Source organism: Triturus cristatus, chromosome 6, assembly GCF_964204655.1.
Source record: "Triturus cristatus chromosome 6, aTriCri1.1, whole genome shotgun sequence".
In the NCBI taxonomy this organism is placed as follows: Eukaryota; Metazoa; Chordata; class Amphibia; order Caudata; family Salamandridae; genus Triturus; species Triturus cristatus.
In genome coordinates this window covers 9,134,259-9,153,885 of record NC_140589.1, presented here as the reverse complement: position 1 = coordinate 9,153,885, position 19,627 = coordinate 9,134,259, and positions in this window count along the sequence as shown.

Sequence of the window (19,627 nt, the reverse complement as noted above, 5' to 3'; positions counted from 1 at the left end):
TCGCTCACCACTTCGCGGGGAAATCCCACTCGGGAGAAGATCCCCGTTAAGGCCCGCCCTACCACGGGGGCCGTTATAGTTCTTAGCGGGACCGCCTCCGGGTACCTGGTGGCGTGGTCCACGAGGACCAGGATGAAGCGGTGGCCCAGGGCGGTCTGGGGGTCCAGGGGCCCCACGATATCAGCGAGGTTGGGCCGCGACAGCGTCAGCAGGGCTCCGATGTTCCAGGTGGCTTCAAAGTGTTCACAAGAAGGAGCCGCGACGCAGTCAGCAGGGCTCGTGATGGTTCCGACAAGAGTTCTTCTCCGTAGGGTCAGCCGCGATTCAATCAGCAGGGCTCTCGACTCCGGGATAAAACTGCCGATCTGTGGCGGGGTTGCCCCAGATATAGGTCTGGAGCCCTTTGATGTCCGGACCCAGGCGCCCGATGGGGGCGGAGAGGCCGGGTGGAGGTGGCCAGACGCCCAGCAGGAGAGGCGCCAGGCCCAAGGGAGTTGCAGGGCGATCACACCTCGAGAGGGGAGGACAGTTGGGGGTCCCATCGATACTGTCCTCCGCCGGGGGCGATGAATGGTTCCTGCGGCACCCCCTGGCCAGTTCGTGGTGCCTCGATGTCGAGGCTTCGCTGGGGTCGAGGCCGGGTTGAGCGGGGTCGCGCTGGCTGGTGCACAGAGTCACGTGGGTGCCAACAAGATGGCGGAGCCACGAGGGGTATGCGACCTCGTGCAGCTCAGGATGAAGGGCCTCGGTGCAGTTCAGAAGGGTGGCCCGTGAAGGCCGGGGCGGGGAACGGGCACAATCCACGGGGGTAAGGACCATGCCACGAGGCCGGGTCCAACAGGAACAAGCACAGCGAGGAGAGGAGTGCAGCATCTGTGAGTGGAACAAGCACCGAGAAGTTAGGAGTGCAGCATCTGTGAGTGGAACAAGCACCGAGAAGTTAGGAGTGCAGCATCTGTGAGTGGAACAAGCACAGTGAGAACAGGAGTGCGGTCTCCGTGAGTGGAACAAGCATAGTGTGGACAGGAGTGCAGCATCTGTGAGTGGAACACGCACAGTGAGGACAGGAGTGCGGCATCTGTGAGTGGAACACGCACAGTGAGGACAGGAGTGCAGCATCTGTGAGTGGAACAAGCATTGTGAGGACAGGAGTGCAGCATCTGTGAGTGGAACAAGCACAGAGAAGACAGGAGTGCAGCATCTGTGAGTGGAACAAGCATAGTGAGGACAGGAGTGCAGCATCTGTGAGTGGAACAAGCACAGTGAGGACAGGAGTGCAGCATCTGTGAGTGGAACACGCACAGTGAGGACAGGAGTGCAGCATCTGTGAGTGGAACAAGCACAGTGAGGACAGGAGTGCAGCATCTGTGAGTGGAACACGCACAGTGAGGACAGGAGTGCAGCATCTGTGAGTGGAACAAGCATAGTGAGGACAGAAGTGCAGCATCTGTGAGTGGAACAAGCACAGTGAGGAGAGGAGTGCGGCATCTGTGAGTGGAACAAGCACAGTGAGAACAGGAGTGCAGCATCTGTGAGTGGAACACGCACAGTGAGGACAGGAGTGCAGCATCTGTGAGTGGAACAAGCACAGTGAGGACAGGAGTGCAGCATCTGTGAGTGGAACACGCACAGTGAGGACAGGAGTGCAGCATCTGCGAGTGGAACAAGCACAGTGAGGACAGGAGTGCAGCATCTGTGAGTGGAACAAGCACAGTGAGGACAGGAGTGCAGCATCTGTGAGTGGAACACGCACAGTGAGGACAGGAGTGCAGCATCTGAGAGTGGAACAAGCACAGAGAAGACAGGAGTGCGGCATCTGTGAGTGGAACACGCACAGTGAGGACAGGAGTACAGCATCTGTGAGTGGAACAAGCACAGCGAGGACAGGAGTGCAGCATCTGAGAGTGGAACACGCACAGTGAGGACAGGAGTGCAGCATCTGTGAGTGGAACAAGCACAGTGAGGACGGGAGTGCAGCATCTGTGAGTCGAACAAGCACGGTGAGGACAGGAGTGCAGTATCTGTGAGTGGAACAAGCACAGTGAGGACAGGAGTGCAGCATCTGAGAGTGGAACAAGCACAGAGAAGACAGGAGTGCGGCATCTGTGAGTGGAACAAGCACAGAGAAGACAGGAGTGCGGCATCTGTGAGTGGAACAAGTACAGTGAGGACAGGAGTGCAGCATCTGTGAGTGGAACAAGCACAGTGAGGAGAGGAGTGCAGCACCTGTGGGTGGAACAAGCACAGTGGTGAGGAGAGGAGTGCAGCACCTGTGGGTGGAACAAGCACAGTGAGGACAGGAGTGCAGCATCTGTGAGTGGAACAAGCACAGTGAGGAGAGGAGTGCAGCACCTGTGGGTGGAACAAGCACAGTGGTGAGGAGAGGAGTGCGGCATCTGTGAGTGAAACAAGCACAGTGAGGACAGAACTACGACATCTGTGAGTGGAACAAGCACAGAGAAGACAGGAGTGCAGCATCTGTGAGTGGAACACGCACAGAGAAGACAGGAGTGTGGCATCTGTGAGTGGAACAAGCACAGTGTGGACAGGAGTGCAGCATCTGTGAGTGGAACATGCACAGAGAAGACAGGAGTGCGGCATCTGTGAGTGGAACAAGCACAGAGAAGACAGGAGTGCAGCATCTGTGAGTGGAACAAGCACAGTGAGGACAGTAGTGCAGCATCTGTGAGTGGAACAAGCACAGTGAGGACAGGAGTGCGGCATCAGTGAGTGGAACAAGCACAGTGAGGACACAAGTGCAGCATCAGTGAGTGGAACAAGCACAGTGAGGAGAGGAGTGCAGCATCTGTGGGTGGAACAAGCACAGTGGTGAGGAGAGGAGTGCGGCATATGTGAGTGGAACAAGCACAGTGAGGACAGAACTGCGACATCTGTGAGTGGAACAAGCACAGTGAGGACAGGAGTGCAGCATCTGTGAGTGGAACAAGGACAGAGAAGACAGGAGTGCGGCATCTGTGAGTGGAACAAGCACAGAGAAGACAGGAGTGCAGCATCTGTGAGTGGAACACGCACAGAGAAGACAGGAGTGTGGCATCTGTGAGTGGAACAAGCACAGTGTAGACAGGAGTGCAGCATCTGTGAGTGGAACAAGCAGAGTGTGGACAGGAGTGCAGCATCTGTGAGTGAAACAAGCACAGTGAGGACAGGAGTGCAGCATCTGTGAGTGGAACAAGCAGAGTGAGGACAGGAGTGCAGCATCTGTGAGTGGAACAAGAACAGTGAGGACAGGAGTGCAGCATCTGTGAGTGGAACAAGCACAGTGAGGACAGGAGTGCAGCATCTGTGAGTGGAACAAGCACAGTGAGGACAGGAGTGCAGCATCAGTGAGTGGAACAAGCACAGTGAGGACAGGAGTGCGGCATCTGTGAGTGGAACAAGCACAGTGAGGACAGGAGTGCAGCATCAGCGAGTGGAACAAGCACAGTGAGGACAGGAGTGCAGCATCTGTGAGTGGAACAAGCACAGTGAAGACAGGAGTGCAGCATCTGCGAGCGGAACAAGCACAGTGAGGACAGGAGTGCAGCATCTGTGAGTGGAACATGCACAGAGAAGACAGGAGTGCGGCATCTGTGAGTGGAACAAGCACAGTGAGGACAGTAGTGCAGCATCAGCGAGTGGAACACGCACAGTGAGGACAGGAGTGCGGCATCAGTGAGTGGAACAAGCACAGTGAGGACACAAGTGCAGCATCAGTGAGTGGAACAAGCACAGAGAAGACAGGAGTGCAGCATCTGTGAGTGGAACAAGCACAGTGTGGACAGGAGTGCAGCATCTGTGAGTGGAACATGCACAGAGAAGACAGGAGTGCGGCATCTGTGAGTGGAACAAGCACAGAGAAGACAGGAGTGCAGCATCTGTGAGTGGAACAAGCACAGTGAGGACAGTAGTGCAGCATCTGTGAGTGGAACAAGCACAGTGAGGACAGGAGTGCGGCATCAGTGAGTGGAACAAGCACAGTGAGGACACAAGTGCAGCATCAGTGAGTGGAACAAGCACAGTGAGGAGAGGAGTGCAGCATCTGTGGGTGGAACAAGCACAGTGGTGAGGAGAGGAGTGCGGCATATGTGAGTGGAACAAGCACAGTGAGGACAGAACTGCGACATCTGTGAGTGGAACAAGCACAGTGAGGACAGGAGTGCAGCATCTGTGAGTGGAACAAGGACAGAGAAGACAGGAGTGCGGCATCTGTGAGTGGAACAAGCACAGAGAAGACAGGAGTGCAGCATCTGTGAGTGGAACACGCACAGAGAAGACAGGAGTGTGGCATCTGTGAGTGGAACAAGCACAGTGTAGACAGGAGTGCAGCATCTGTGAGTGGAACAAGCAGAGTGTGGACAGGAGTGCAGCATCTGTGAGTGGAACAAGCACAGTGAGGACAGGAGTGCAGCATCTGTGAGTGGAACAAGCAGAGTGAGGACAGGAGTGCAGCATCTGTGAGTGGAACAAGAACAGTGAGGACAGGAGTGCAGCATCTGTGAGTGGAACAAGCACAGTGAGGACAGGAGTGCAGCATCTGTGAGTGGAACAAGCACAGTGAGGACAGGAGTGCAGCATCAGTGAGTGGAACAAGCACAGTGAGGACAGGAGTGCAGCATCAGCGAGTGGAACAAGCACAGTGAGGACAGGAGTGAAGCATCTGCGAGCGGAACAAGCACAGTGAGGACAGGAGTGAAGCATCTGTGAGAGGAACAAGCACAGTGAGGAGAGGAGTGCAGCATCTGTGAGCAGAACAAACACAATCAGGACAGGAGTGCAGCATCTGTGAGCTGAACAAGCACAGTGAGGACAGCAGTGCAGCATCTGTGAGTGAAACAAGCACAGAGAAGACAGGAGTGCGGCACCAGTGAGTGGAACAAGCACAGTGATGAGGAGAGGAGTGCAGCATCTGTGAGTGGAACACGCACAGAGAAGACAGGAGTGCGGCACCAGTGAGTGGAACAAGCACAGTGATGAGGAGAGGAGTGCAGCATCTGTGAGTGGAACAAGCATAGTGAGGACAGGAGTGCAGCATCTGTGAGTGGAACAAGCACAGTGAGGACGGGAGTGCAGCATCTGTGAGTCGAACAAGCACAGTGAGGACAGGAGTGCAGTATCTGTGAGTGGAACAAGCACAGAGAAGACAGGAGTGCGGCATCTGTGAGTGGAACAAGCACAGTGAGGACAGGAGTGCAGCATCTGTGAGTGGAACAAGCACAGTGAGGACAGGAGTGAAGCATCAGTGAGTGGAACGAGCACAGTGAGGAGAGGAGTGCAGCACCTGTGGGTGGAACAAGCACAGTGGTGAGGAGAGGAGTGCGGCATCTGTGAGTGGAACAAGCACAGTGAGGACAGAACTACGACATCTGTGAGTGGAACAAGCACAGTGAGGACAGGAGTGCAGCATCTGTGAGTGGAACACGCACAGAGAAGACAGGAGTGCGGCATCTGTGAGTGGAACAAGCACAGAGAAGACAGGAGTGCGGCATCTGTGAGTGGAACAAGCACAGTGTGGACAGGAGTGCAGCATCTGTGAGTGGAACATGCACAGAGAAGACAGGAGTGCGGCATCTGTGAGTGGAACAAGCACAGAGAAGACAGGAGTGCAGCATCTGTGAGTGGAACAAGCACAGTGAGGACAGGAGTGCGGCATCAGTGAGTGGAACAAGCACAGTGAGGACAGGAGTGCAGCATCTGTGAGTGGAACAAGCACAGTGAGGACAGGAGTGCAGCATCAGCGAGTGGAACACGCACAGTGAGGACAGGAGTGCGGCATCAGTGAGTGGAACAAGCACAGTGAGGACACAAGTGCAGCATCAGTGAGTGGAACAAGCACAGTGAGGACACAAGTGCAGCATCAGTGAGTGGAACAAGCACAGTGAGGAGAGGAGTGCAGCATCTGTGGGTGGAACAAGCACAGTGGTGAGGAGAGGAGTGCGGCATCTGTGAGTGGAACAAGCACAGTGAGGACAGAACTGCGACATCTGTGAGTGGAACAAGCACAGTGAGGACAGGAGTGCAGCATCTGTGAGTGGAACAAGGACAGAGAAGACAGGAGTGCGGCATCTGTGAGTGGAACAAGCACAGAGAAGACAGGAGTGCGGCATCTGTGAGTGGAACAAGCACAGTGAGGACAGGAGTGCAGCATCTGTGAGTGGAACAAGCACAGAGAAGACAGGAGTGCGGCATCTGTGAGTGGAACAAGCACAGTGAGGACAGGAGTGCAGCATCTGTGAGTGGAACAAGCACAGTGAGGACAGGAGTGCAGCATCTGTGAGTGGAACAAGCAGAGTGAGGACAGGAGTGCAGCATCTGTGAGTGGAACAAGCACAGTGAGGACAGGAGTGCAGCATCTGTGAGTGGAACAAGCACAGTGAGGACAGGAGTGCAGCATCAGTGAGTGGAACAAGCACAGTGAGGACAGGAGTGCAGCATCTGTGAGTGGAACAAGCACAGTGAGGACAGGAGTGCAGCATCAGCGAGTGGAACACGCACAGTGAGGACAGGAGTGCGGCATCAGTGAGTGGAACAAGCACAGTGAGGACACAAGTGCAGCATCAGTGAGTGGAACAAGCACAGTGAGGACACAAGTGCGGCATCTGTGAGTGGAACAAGCACAGAGAAGACAGGAGTGCAGCATCTGTGAGTGGAACAAGCACAGTGAGGACAGGAGTGTGGCATCAGTGAGTGGAACAAGCACAGTGAGGACACAAGTGCAGCATCAGTGAGTGGAACAAGCACAGTGAGGACAGGAGTGCAGCATCTGTGAGTGGAACAAGCACAGTGAGGACAGGAGTGCAGCATCAGCGAGTGGAACACGCACAGTGAGGACAGGAGTGCGGCATCAGTGAGTGGAACAAGCACAGTGAGGACACAAGTGCAGCATCAGTGAGTGGAACAAGCACAGTGAGGACACAAGTGCAGCATCAGTGAGTGGAACAAGCACAGTGAGGAGAGGAGTGCAGCATCTGTGGGTGGAACAAGCACAGTGGTGAGGAGAGGAGTGCGGCATCTGTGAGTGGAACAAGCACAGTGAGGACAGAACTGCGACATCTGTGAGTGGAACAAGCACAGTGAGGACAGGAGTGCAGCATCTGTGAGTGGAACAAGGACAGAGAAGACAGGAGTGCGGCATCTGTGAGTGGAACAAGCACAGAGAAGACAGGAGTGCGGCATCTGTGAGTGGAACAAGCACAGTGAGGACAGGAGTGCAGCATCTGTGAGTGGAACAAGCACAGTGAGGACAGGAGTGCAGCATCTGTGAGTGGAACAAGCAGAGTGAGGACAGGAGTGCAGCATCTGTGAGTGGAACAAGAACAGTGAGGACAGGAGTGCAGCATCTGTGAGTGGAACAAGCACAGTGAGGACAGGAGTGCAGCATCTGTGAGTGGAACAAGCACAGTGAGGACAGGAGTGCAGCATCAGTGAGTGGAACAAGCACAGTGAGGACAGGAGTGCAGCATCTGTGAGTGGAACAAGCACAGTGAGGACAGGAGTGCAGCATCAGCGAGTGGAACACGCACAGTGAGGACAGGAGTGCGGCATCAGTGAGTGGAACAAGCACAGTGAGGACACAAGTGCAGCATCAGTGAGTGGAACAAGCACAGTGAGGACACAAGTGCAGCATCAGTGAGTGGAACAAGCACAGTGAGGAGAGGAGTGCAGCATCTGTGGGTGGAACAAGCACAGTGGTGAGGAGAGGAGTGCGGCATCTGTGAGTGGAACAAGCACAGTGAGGACAGAACTGCGACATCTGTGAGTGGAACAAGCATAGTGAGGACAGGAGTGCGACATCTGTGAGTGGAATAAGCACAGTGAGGACAGGAGTACAGCATCTGTGAGTGGAACAAGGACAGAGAAGACAGGAGTGCGGCATCTGTGAGTGGAACAAGCACAGAGAAGACAGGAGTGCGGCATCTGTGAGTGGAACAAGCACAGTGAGGACAGGAGTGCAGCATCTGTGAGTGGAACAAGCAGAGTGAGGACAGGAGTGCAGCATCTGTGAGTGGAACAAGAACAGTGAGGACAGGAGTGCAGCATCTGTGAGTGGAACAAGCACAGTGAGGACAGGAGTGCAGCATCTGTGAGTGGAACAAGCACAGTGAGGACAGGAGTGCAGCATCAGTGAGTGGAACAAGCACAGTAAGGACTGGAGTGCAGCATCAGTGAGTGGAACAAGCACAGTGAGGACAGGAGTGCGGCATCAGCGAGTGGAACAAGCACAGTGAGGACAGGAGTGCAGCATCAGTGAGTGGAACGAGCACAGTGAGGACAGGAGTGCAGCATCTGTGAGTGGAACAAGCACAGTGAGGACAGGAGTGCAGCATCAGCGAGTGGAACAAGCACAGTGAGGACAGGAGTGAAGCATCTGCGAGCGGAACAAGCACAGTGAAGACAGGAGTGCAGCATCTGCGAGCGGAACAAGCACAGTGAGGACAGGAGTAAAGCATCTGTGAGAGGAACAAGCACAGTGAGGAGAGGAGTGCAGCATCTGTGAGTGGAACAAGCACAGTGAGGACAGGAGTGCGGCATCTGTGAGTGGAACAAGCACAGTGAGGACAGGAGTGCATCATCTGTGAGCAGAACAAACACAATCAGGACAGGAGTGCAGCATCTGTGAGCTGAACAAGCACAGTGAGGACAGCAGTGCAGCATCTGTGAGTGAAACAAGCACAGTGAGGAGAGGAGTGCAGCATCTGTGAGTGGAACAAGCATAGTGAGGACAGGAGTGCAGCATCTGTGAGTGGAACAAGCACAGTGAGGACGGGAGTGCAGCATCTGTGAGTCGAACAAGCACAGTGAGGACAGGAGTGCAGTATCTGTGAGTGGAACAAGCACAGAGAAGACAGGAGTGCGGCATCTGTGAGTGGAACAAGCACAGTGAGGACAGGAGTGCAGCATCTGTGAGTGGAACAAGCACAGTGAGGACAGGAGTGAAGCATCAGTGAGTGGAACAAGCACAGTGAGGAGAGGAGTGCAGCACCTGTGGGTGGAACAAGCACAGTGGTGAGGAGAGGAGTGCGGCATCTGTGAGTGGAACAAGCACAGTGAGGACAGAACTACGACATCTGTGAGTGGAACAAGCACAGTGAGGACAGGAGTGCAGCATCTGTGAGTGGAACACAAACAGAGAAGACAGGAGTGCGGCATCTGTGAGTGGATCAAGCACAGAGAAGACAGGAGTGCGACATCTGTGAGTGGAACAAGCACAGTGTGGACAGGAGTGCAGCATCTGTGAGTGGAACATGCACAGAGAAGACAGGAGTGCGGCATCTGTGAGTGGAACAAGCACAGAGAAGACAGGAGTGCAGCATCTGTGAGTGGAGCAAGCACAGTGAGGACAGGAGTGCGGCATCAGTGAGTGGAACAAGCACAGTGAGGACAGGAGTGCAGCATCTGTGAGTGGAACAAGCACAGTGAGGACAGGAGTGCAGCATCAGCGAGTGGAACACGCACAGTGAGGACAGGAGTGCGGCATCAGTGAGTGGAACAAGCACAGTGAGGACACAAGTGCAGCATCAGTGAGTGGAACAAGCACAGTGAGGACACAAGTGCAGCATCAGTGAGTGGAACAAGCACAGTGAGGAGAGGAGTGCAGCATCTGTGGGTGGAACAAGCACAGTGGTGAGGAGAGGAGTGCGGCATCTGTGAGTGGAACAAGCACAGTGAGGACAGAACTGCGACATCTGTGAGTGGAACAAGCACAGTGAGGACAGGAGTGCAGCATCTGTGAGTGGAACAAGGACAGAGAAGACAGGAGTGCGGCATCTGTGAGTGGAACAAGCACAGAGAAGACAGGAGTGCGGCATCTGTGAGTGGAACAAGCACAGTGAGGACAGGAGTGCAGCATCTGTGAGTGGAACAAGCACAGAGAAGACAGGAGTGCGGCATCTGTGAGTGGAACAAGCACAGTGAGGACAGGAGTGCAGCATCTGTGAGTGGAACAAGCACAGTGAGGACAGGAGTGCAGCATCTGTGAGTGGAACAAGCAGAGTGAGGACAGGAGTGCAGCATCTGTGAGTGGAACAAGCACAGTGAGGACAGGAGTGCAGCATCTGTGAGTGGAACAAGCACAGTGAGGACAGGAGTGCAGCATCAGTGAGTGGAACAAGCACAGTGAGGACAGGAGTGCAGCATCTGTGAGTGGAACAAGCACAGTGAGGACAGGAGTGCAGCATCAGCGAGTGGAACACGCACAGTGAGGACAGGAGTGCGGCATCAGTGAGTGGAACAAGCACAGTGAGGACACAAGTGCAGCATCAGTGAGTGGAACAAGCACAGTGAGGACACAAGTGCGGCATCTGTGAGTGGAACAAGCACAGAGAAGACAGGAGTGCAGCATCTGTGAGTGGAACAAGCACAGTGAGGACAGGAGTGTGGCATCAGTGAGTGGAACAAGCACAGTGAGGACACAAGTGCAGCATCAGTGAGTGGAACAAGCACAGTGAGGACAGGAGTGCAGCATCTGTGAGTGGAACAAGCACAGTGAGGACAGGAGTGCAGCATCAGCGAGTGGAACACGCACAGTGAGGACAGGAGTGCGGCATCAGTGAGTGGAACAAGCACAGTGAGGACACAAGTGCAGCATCAGTGAGTGGAACAAGCACAGTGAGGACACAAGTGCAGCATCAGTGAGTGGAACAAGCACAGTGAGGAGAGGAGTGCAGCATCTGTGGGTGGAACAAGCACAGTGGTGAGGAGAGGAGTGCGGCATCTGTGAGTGGAACAAGCACAGTGAGGACAGAACTGCGACATCTGTGAGTGGAACAAGCACAGTGAGGACAGGAGTGCAGCATCTGTGAGTGGAACAAGGACAGAGAAGACAGGAGTGCGGCATCTGTGAGTGGAACAAGCACAGAGAAGACAGGAGTGTGGCATCTGTGAGTGGAACAAGCACAGTGAGGACAGGAGTGCAGCATCTGTGAGTGGAACAAGCACAGTGAGGACAGGAGTGCAGCATCTGTGAGTGGAACAAGCAGAGTGAGGACAGGAGTGCAGCATCTGTGAGTGGAACAAGAACAGTGAGGACAGGAGTGCAGCATCTGTGAGTGGAACAAGCACAGTGAGGACAGGAGTGCAGCATCTGTGAGTGGAACAAGCACAGTGAGGACAGGAGTGCAGCATCAGTGAGTGGAACAAGCACAGTGAGGACAGGAGTGCAGCATCTGTGAGTGGAACAAGCACAGTGAGGACAGGAGTGCAGCATCAGCGAGTGGAACACGCACAGTGAGGACAGGAGTGCGGCATCAGTGAGTGGAACAAGCACAGTGAGGACACAAGTGCAGCATCAGTGAGTGGAACAAGCACAGTGAGGACACAAGTGCAGCATCAGTGAGTGGAACAAGCACAGTGAGGAGAGGAGTGCAGCATCTGTGGGTGGAACAAGCACAGTGGTGAGGAGAGGAGTGCGGCATCTGTGAGTGGAACAAGCACAGTGAGGACAGAACTGCGACATCTGTGAGTGGAACAAGCATAGTGAGGACAGGAGTGCGACATATGTGAGTGGAACAAGCACAGTGAGGACAGGAGTGCAGCATCTGTGAGTGGAACAAGGACAGAGAAGACAGGAGTGCGGCATCTGTGAGTGGAACAAGCACAGAGAAGACAGGAGTGCGGCATCTGTGAGTGGAACAAGCACAGTGAGGACAGGAGTGCAGCATCTGTGAGTGGAACAAGGACAGAGAAGACAGGAGTGCGGCATCTGTGAGTGGAACAAGCACAGTGAGGACAGGAGTGCAGCATCTGTGAGTGGAACAAGCACAGTGAGGACAGGAGTGCAGCATCTGTGAGTGGAACAAGCAGAGTGAGGACAGGAGTGCAGCATCTGTGAGTGGAACAAGAACAGTGAGGACAGGAGTGCAGCATCTGTGAGTGGAACAAGCACAGTGAGGACAGGAGTGCAGCATCTGTGAGTGGAACAAGCACAGTGAGGACAGGAGTGCAGCATCAGTGAGTGGAACAAGCACAGTGAGGACAGGAGTGCAGCATCTGTGAGTGGAACAAGGACAGAGAAGACAGGAGTGCGGCATCTGTGAGTGGAACAAGCACAGTGAGGACAGGAGTGCAGCATCTGTGAGTGGAACAAGGACAGAGAAGACAGGAGTGCGGCATCTGTGAGTGGAACAAGCATAGTGAGGACAGGAGTGCGACATCTGTGAGTGGAACAAGCACAGTGAGGACAGGAGTGCAGCATCTGTGAGTGGAACAAGGACAGAGAAGACAGGAGTGCGGCATCTGTGAGTGGAACAAGCACAGTGAGGACAGGAGTGCAGCATCTGTGAGTGGAACAAGCACAGTGAGGACAGGAGTGCAGCATCTGTGAGTGGAACAAGCAGAGTGAGGACAGGAGTGCAGCATCTGTGAGTGGAACAAGAACAGTGAGGACAGGAGTGCAGCATCTGTGAGTGGAACAAGCACAGTGAGGACAGGAGTGCAGCATCTGTGAGTGGAACAAGCACAGTGAGGACAGGAGTGCAGCATCAGTGAGTGGAACAAGCACAGTGAGGACAGGAGTGCAGCATCTGTGAGTGGAACAAGCACAGTGAGGACAGGAGTGCAGCATCAGCGAGTGGAACACGCACAGTGAGGACAGGAGTGCGGCATCAGTGAGTGGAACAAGCACAGTGAGGACACAAGTGCAGCATCAGTGAGTGGAACAAGCACAGTGAGGACACAAGTGCAGCATCAGTGAGTGGAACAAGCACAGTGAGGAGAGGAGTGCAGCATCTGTGGGTGGAACAAGCACAGTGGTGAGGAGAGGAGTGCGGCATCTGTGAGTGGAACAAGCACAGTGAGGACAGAACTGCGACATCTGTGAGTGGAACAAGCATAGTGAGGACAGGAGTGCGACATATGTGAGTGGAACAAGCACAGTGAGGACAGGAGTGCAGCATCTGTGAGTGGAACAAGGACAGAGAAGACAGGAGTGCGGCATCTGTGAGTGGAACAAGCACAGAGAAGACAGGAGTGCGGCATCTGTGAGTGGAACAAGCACAGTGAGGACAGGAGTGCAGCATCTGTGAGTGGAACAAGGACAGAGAAGACAGGAGTGCGGCATCTGTGAGTGGAACAAGCACAGTGAGGACAGGAGTGCAGCATCTGTGAGTGGAACAAGCACAGTGAGGACAGGAGTGCAGCATCTGTGAGTGGAACAAGCAGAGTGAGGACAGGAGTGCAGCATCTGTGAGTGGAACAAGAACAGTGAGGACAGGAGTGCAGCATCTGTGAGTGGAACAAGCACAGTGAGGACAGGAGTGCAGCATCTGTGAGTGGAACAAGCACAGTGAGGACAGGAGTGCAGCATCAGTGAGTGGAACAAGCACAGTGAGGACAGGAGTGCAGCATCTGTGAGTGGAACAAGGACAGAGAAGACAGGAGTGCGGCATCTGTGAGTGGAACAAGCACAGTGAGGACAGGAGTGCAGCATCTGTGAGTGGAACAAGGACAGAGAAGACAGGAGTGCGGCATCTGTGAGTGGAACAAGCATAGTGAGGACAGGAGTGCGACATCTGTGAGTGGAACAAGCACAGTGAGGACAGGAGTGCAGCATCTGTGAGTGGAACAAGGACAGAGAAGACAGGAGTGCGGCATCTGTGAGTGGAACAAGCACAGTGAGGACAGGAGTGCAGCATCTGTGAGTGGAACAAGCAGAGTGAGGACAGGAGTGCAGCATCTGTGAGTGGAACAAGCAGAGTGAGGACAGGAGTGCAGCATCTGTGAGTGGAACAAGAACAGTGAGGACAGGAGTGCAGCATCTGTGAGTGGAACAAGCACAGTGAGGACAGGAGTGCAGCATCTGTGAGTGGAACAAGCACAGTGAGGACAGGAGTGCAGCATCAGTGAGTGGAACAAGCACAGTGAGGACAGGAGTGCAGCATCTGTGAGTGGAACAAGCACAGTGAGGACAGGAGTGCAGCATCAGCGAGTGGAACACGCACAGTGAGGACAGGAGTGCGGCATCAGTGAGTGGAACAAGCACAGTGAGGACACAAGTGCAGCATCAGTGAGTGGAACAAGCACAGTGAGGACACAAGTGCAGCATCAGTGAGTGGAACAAGCACAGTGAGGAGAGGAGTGCAGCATCTGTGGGTGGAACAAGCACAGTGGTGAGGAGAGGAGTGCGGCATCTGTGAGTAGAACAAGCACAGTGAGGACAGAACTGCGATATCTGTGAGTGGAACAAGCATAGTGAGGACAGGAGTGCGACATCTGTGAGTGGAACAAGCACAGTGAGGACAGGAGTGCAGCATCTGTGAGTGGAACAAGGACAGAGAAGACAGGAGTGCGGCATCTGTGAGTGGAACAAGCACAGAGAAGACAGGAGTGCGGCATCTGTGAGTGGAACAAGCACAGTGAGGACAGGAGTGCAGCATCTGTGAGTGGAACAAGCACAGTGAGGACAGGAGTGCAGCATCTGTGAGTGGAACAAGCAGAGTGAGGACAGGAGTGCAGCATCTGTGAGTGGAACAAGAACAGTGAGGACAGGAGTGCAGCATCTGTGAGTGGAACAAGCACAGTGAGGACAGGAGTGCAGCATCTGTGAGTGGAACAAGCACAGTGAGGACAGGAGTGCAGCATCAGTGAGTGGAACAAGCACAGTGAGGACTGGAGTGCAGCATCAGTGAGTGGAACAAGCACAGTGAGGACAGGAGTGCGGCATCAGCGAGTGGAACAAGCACAGTGAGGACAGGAGTGCAGCATCAGTGAGTGGAACGAGCACAGTGAGGACAGGAGTGCAGCATCTGTGAGTGGAACAAGCACAGTGAGGACAGGAGTGCAGCATCAGCGAGTGGAACAAGCACAGTGAGGACAGGAGTGAAGCATCTGCGAGCGGAACAAGCACAGTGAAGACAGGAGTGCAGCATCTGCGAGCGGAACAAGCACAGTGAGGACAGGAGTAAAGCATCTGTGAGAGGAACAAGCACAGTGAGGAGAGGAGTGCAGCATCTGTGAGTGGAACAAGCACAGTGAGGACAGGAGTGCGGCATCTGTGAGTGGAACAAGCACAGTGAGGACAGGAGTGCATCATCTGTAAGTGAAACAAGCACAGTGAGGAGAGGAGTGCGGCATCTGTGAGTGGAACACGCACAGAGAAGACAGGAGTGCGGCACCAGTGAGTGGAACAAGCACAGTGATGAGGAGAGGAGTGCAGCATCAGCGAGTGGAACAAGGACAGTGAGGACAGGAGTGCAGCATCAGTGAGTGGAACAAGCACAGTGAGGACAGGAGTGCGGCATCTGTGAGTGGAACAAGCAGAGTGTGGACAGGAGTGCATCATCAGCGAGTGGAACACGCACAGAGAAGACAGGAGTGCGGCATCTGTGAGTGGAACAAGCACAGTGTGGACAGGAGTGCAGCATCTGTGAGTGGAACACGCACAGAGAAGACAGGAGTGCGGCATCTGTGAGTGGAACAAGCAGAGTGTGGACAGGAGTGCAGCATCTGTGAGTGAAACAAGTAGAGTGAGGACAGAAGTGTAGCATCTGTGAGCGGAACAAGAACAGTGAGGACAGGAGTGCAGCATCTGTGAGTGGAACAAGCACAGTGAGGACAGGAGTGCAGCATCTGTGAGTGGAACAAGCCCAGTGAGGACAGGAGTGCAGCATCAGTGAGTGGAAGAAGCACAGTGAGGACAGGAGTGCAGCATCAGTGAGTGGAACAAGCACAGTGAGGACAGGAGTGCAGCATCTGTGAGTGGAACAAGTAGAGTGAGGACAGGAGTGTAGCATCTGTGAGTGGAACAAGAACAGTGAGGACAGGAGTGCAGCATCTGTGAGTGGAACAAGCACAGTGAGGACAGGAGTGCAGCATCTGTGAGTGGAACAAGCCCAGTGAGGACAGGAGTGCAGCATCAGTGAGTGGAAGAAGCACAGTGAGGACAGGAGTGCAGCATCAGTGAGTGGAACAAGCACAGTGAGGACAGGAGTGCGGCATCTGTGAGTGGAACAAGCAGAGTGAGGACAGGAGTGCAGCATCAGCGAGTGGAACAAGCACAGTGCGGAGAGGAGTGAAGCATCTGTGAGCGGAACAAGCATAGTAAGGATAGGAGTGAAGCATCTGTGAGCGGAACAAGCACAGTGAGGACAGGAGTGCAGCATCTGTGAGAGGAACAAGCACAGTGAGGAGAGGAGTGCAGCATCTGTGAGTGGAACAAGCACAGTGAGGACAGGAGTGCGGCATCTGTGAGTGGAGCAAGCACAGTGAGGACAGGAGTGCATCATCTGTGAGCAGAACAAACACAATCAGGACAGGAGTGCAGCATCTGTGAGCTGATCAAGCACAGTGAGGACAGGAGTGCAGCATCAGTGAGTGGAACAAGCACAGTGAGGAAAGGAGTGCAGCATCTGTGAGTGAAGCAAGCACAGTGAGGACTGGAGTGCAGCATCAGCGAGTGGAACAAGGACAGTGAGGACAGGAGTGCAGCATCTGTGAGTGGAACAAGCAGAGTGAGGACAGGAGTGCAGCATCTGTGAGTGGAACAAGCAGAGTGAGGACAGGAGTGCAGCATCTGTGAGTGGAACAAGAACAGTGAGGACAGGAGTGCAGCATCTGTGAGTGGAACAAGCACAGTGAGGACAGGAGTGCAGCATCTGTGAGTGGAACAAGCACAGTGAGGACAGGAGTGCAGCATCAGTGAGTGGAACAAGCACAGTGAGGACAGGAGTGCAGCATCTGTGAGTGGAACAAGCACAGTGAGGACAGGAGTGCAACATCAGCGAGTGGAACACGCACAGTGAGGACAGGAGTGCGGCATCAGTGAGTGGAACAAGCACAGTGAGGACACAAGTGCAGCATCAGTGAGTGGAACAAGCACAGTGAGGACACAAGTGCAGCATCAGTGAGTGGAACAAGCACAGTGAGGAGAGGAGTGCAGCATCTGTGGGTGGAACAAGCACAGTGGTGAGGAGAGGAGTGCGGCATCTGTGAGTAGAACAAGCACAGTGAGGACAGAACTGCGATATCTGTGAGTGGAACAAGCATAGTGAGGACAGGAGTGCGACATCTGTGAGTGGAACAAGCACAGTGAGGACAGGAGTGCAGCATCTGTGAGTGGAACAAGGACAGAGAAGACAGGAGTGCGGCATCTGTGAGTGGAACAAGCACAGAGAAGACAGGAGTGCGGCATCTGTGAGTGGAACAAGCACAGTGAGGACAGGAGTGCAGCATCTGTGAGTGGAACAAGCACAGTGAGGACAGGAGTGCAGCATCTGTGAGTGGAACAAGCAGAGTGAGGACAGGAGTGCAGCATCTGTGAGTGGAACAAGAACAGTGAGGACAGGAGTGCAGCATCTGTGAGTAGAACAAGCACAGTGAGGACAGGAGTGCAGCATCTGTGAGTGGAACAAGCACAGTTAGGACAGGAGTGCAGCATCAGTGAGTGGAACAAGCACAGTGAGGACTGGAGTGCAGCATCAGTGAGTGGAACAAGCACAGTGAGGACAGGAGTGCGGCATCAGCGAGTGGAACAAGCACAGTGAGGACAGGAGTGCAGCATCAGTGAATGGAACGAGCACAGTGAGGACAGGAGTGCAGCATCTGTGAGTGGAACAAGCACAGTGAGGACAGGAGTGCAGCATCAGCGAGTGGAACAAGCACAGTGAGGACAGGAGTGAAGCATCTGCGAGCGGAACAAGCACAGTGAAGACAGGAGTGCAGCATCTGCGAGCGGAACAAGCACAGTGAGGACAGGAGTAAAGCATCTGTGAGAGGAACAAGCACAGTGAGGAGAGGAGTGCAGCATCTGTGAGTGGAACAAGCACAGTGAGGACAGGAGTGCGGCATCTGTGAGTGGAACAAGCACAGTGAGGACAGGAGTGCATCATCTGTAAGTGAAACAAGCACAGTGAGGAGAGGAGTGCAGCATCTGTGAGTGGAACACGCACAGAGAAGACAGGAGTGCGGCACCAGTGAGTGGAACAAGCACAGTGATGAGGAGAGGAGTGCAGCATCAGCGAGTGGAACAAGGACAGTGAGGACAGGAGTGCAGCATCAGTGAGTGGAACAAGCACAGTGAGGACAGGAGTGCGGCATCTGTGAGTGGAACAAGCAGAGTGTGGACAGGAGTGCATCATCAGCGAGTGGAACACGCACAGAGAAGACAGGAGTGCGGCATCTGTGAGTGGAACAAGCACAGTGTGGACAGGAGTGCAGCATCTGTGAGTGGAACACGCACAGAGAAGACAGGAGTGCGGCATCTGTGAGTGGAACAAGCAGAGTGTGGACAGGAGTGCAGCATCTGTGAGTGAAACAAGTAGAGTGAGGACAGAAGTGTAGCATCTGTGAGCGGAACAAGAACAGTGAGGACAGGAGTGCAGCATCTGTGAGTGGAACAAGCACAGTGAGGACAGGAGTGCAGCATCTGTGAGTGGAACAAGCCCAGTGAGGACAGGAGTGCAGCATCAGTGAGTGGAAGAAGCACAGTGAGGACAGGAGTGCAGCATCAGTGAGTGGAACAAGCACAGTGAGGACAGGAGTGCAGCATCTGTGAGTGGAACAAGTAGAGTGAGGACAGGAGTGTAGCATCTGTGAGTGGAACAAGAACAGTGAGGACAGGAGTGCAGCATCTGTGAGTGGAACAAGCACAGTGAGGACAGGAGTGCAGCATCTGTGAGTGGAACAAGCCCAGTGAGGACAGGAGTGCAGCATCAGTGAGTGGAAGAAGCACAGTGAGGACAGGAGTGCAGCATCAGTGAGTGGAACAAGCACAGTGAGGACAGGAGTGCGGCATCTGTGAGTGGAACAAGCAGAGTGAGGACAGGAGTGCAGCATCAGCGAGTGGAACAAGCACAGTGCGGAGAGGAGTGAAGCATCTGTGAGCGGAACAAGCATAGTAAGGACAGGAGTGAAGCATCTGTGAGCGGAACAAGCACAGTGAGGACAGGAGTGCAGCATCTGTGAGAGGAACAAGCACAGTGAGGAGAGGAGTGCAGCATCTGTGAGTGGAACAAGCACAGTGAGGACAGGAGTGCGGCATCTGTGAGTGGAGCAAGCACAGTGAGGACAGGAGTGCATCATCTGTGAGCAGAACAAACACAATCAGGACAGGAGTGCAGCATCTGTGAGCTGATCAAGCACAGTGAGGACAGGAGTGCAGCATCAGTGAGTGGAACAAGCACAGTGAGGAAAGGAGTGCAGCATCTGTGAGTGAAGCAAGCACAGTGAGGACTGGAGTGCAGCATCAGCGAGTGGAACAAGGACAGTGAGGACAGGAGTGCAGCATCTGAGTGGAACAAGCACAGTGAGGACAGGAGTGCGGCATCTGTGAGTGGAACAAGCACAGTGAGGACAGGAGTGCAGCATCAGCGAGTGGAACAAGCACAGTGAGGACAGGAGTGAAGCATCTGCGAGCGGAACAAGCACAGTGAGGACAGGAGTGAAGCATCTGTGAGAGGAACAAGCACAGTGAGGAGAGGAGTGCAGCATCTGTGAATGGAACACGCACAGAGAAGACAGGAGTGCGGCACCTGTGAGTGGAACAAGCACAGTGATGAGGACAGGAGTGCAGCATCAGCGAGTGGAACAAGGACAGTGAGGACAGGAGTGCAGCATCTGTGAGTGGAACACGCACAGTGAGGACAGGAGTGCCGCATCTGTGAGTGGAACAAGCATAGTGAGGACAGGAGTGCGACAC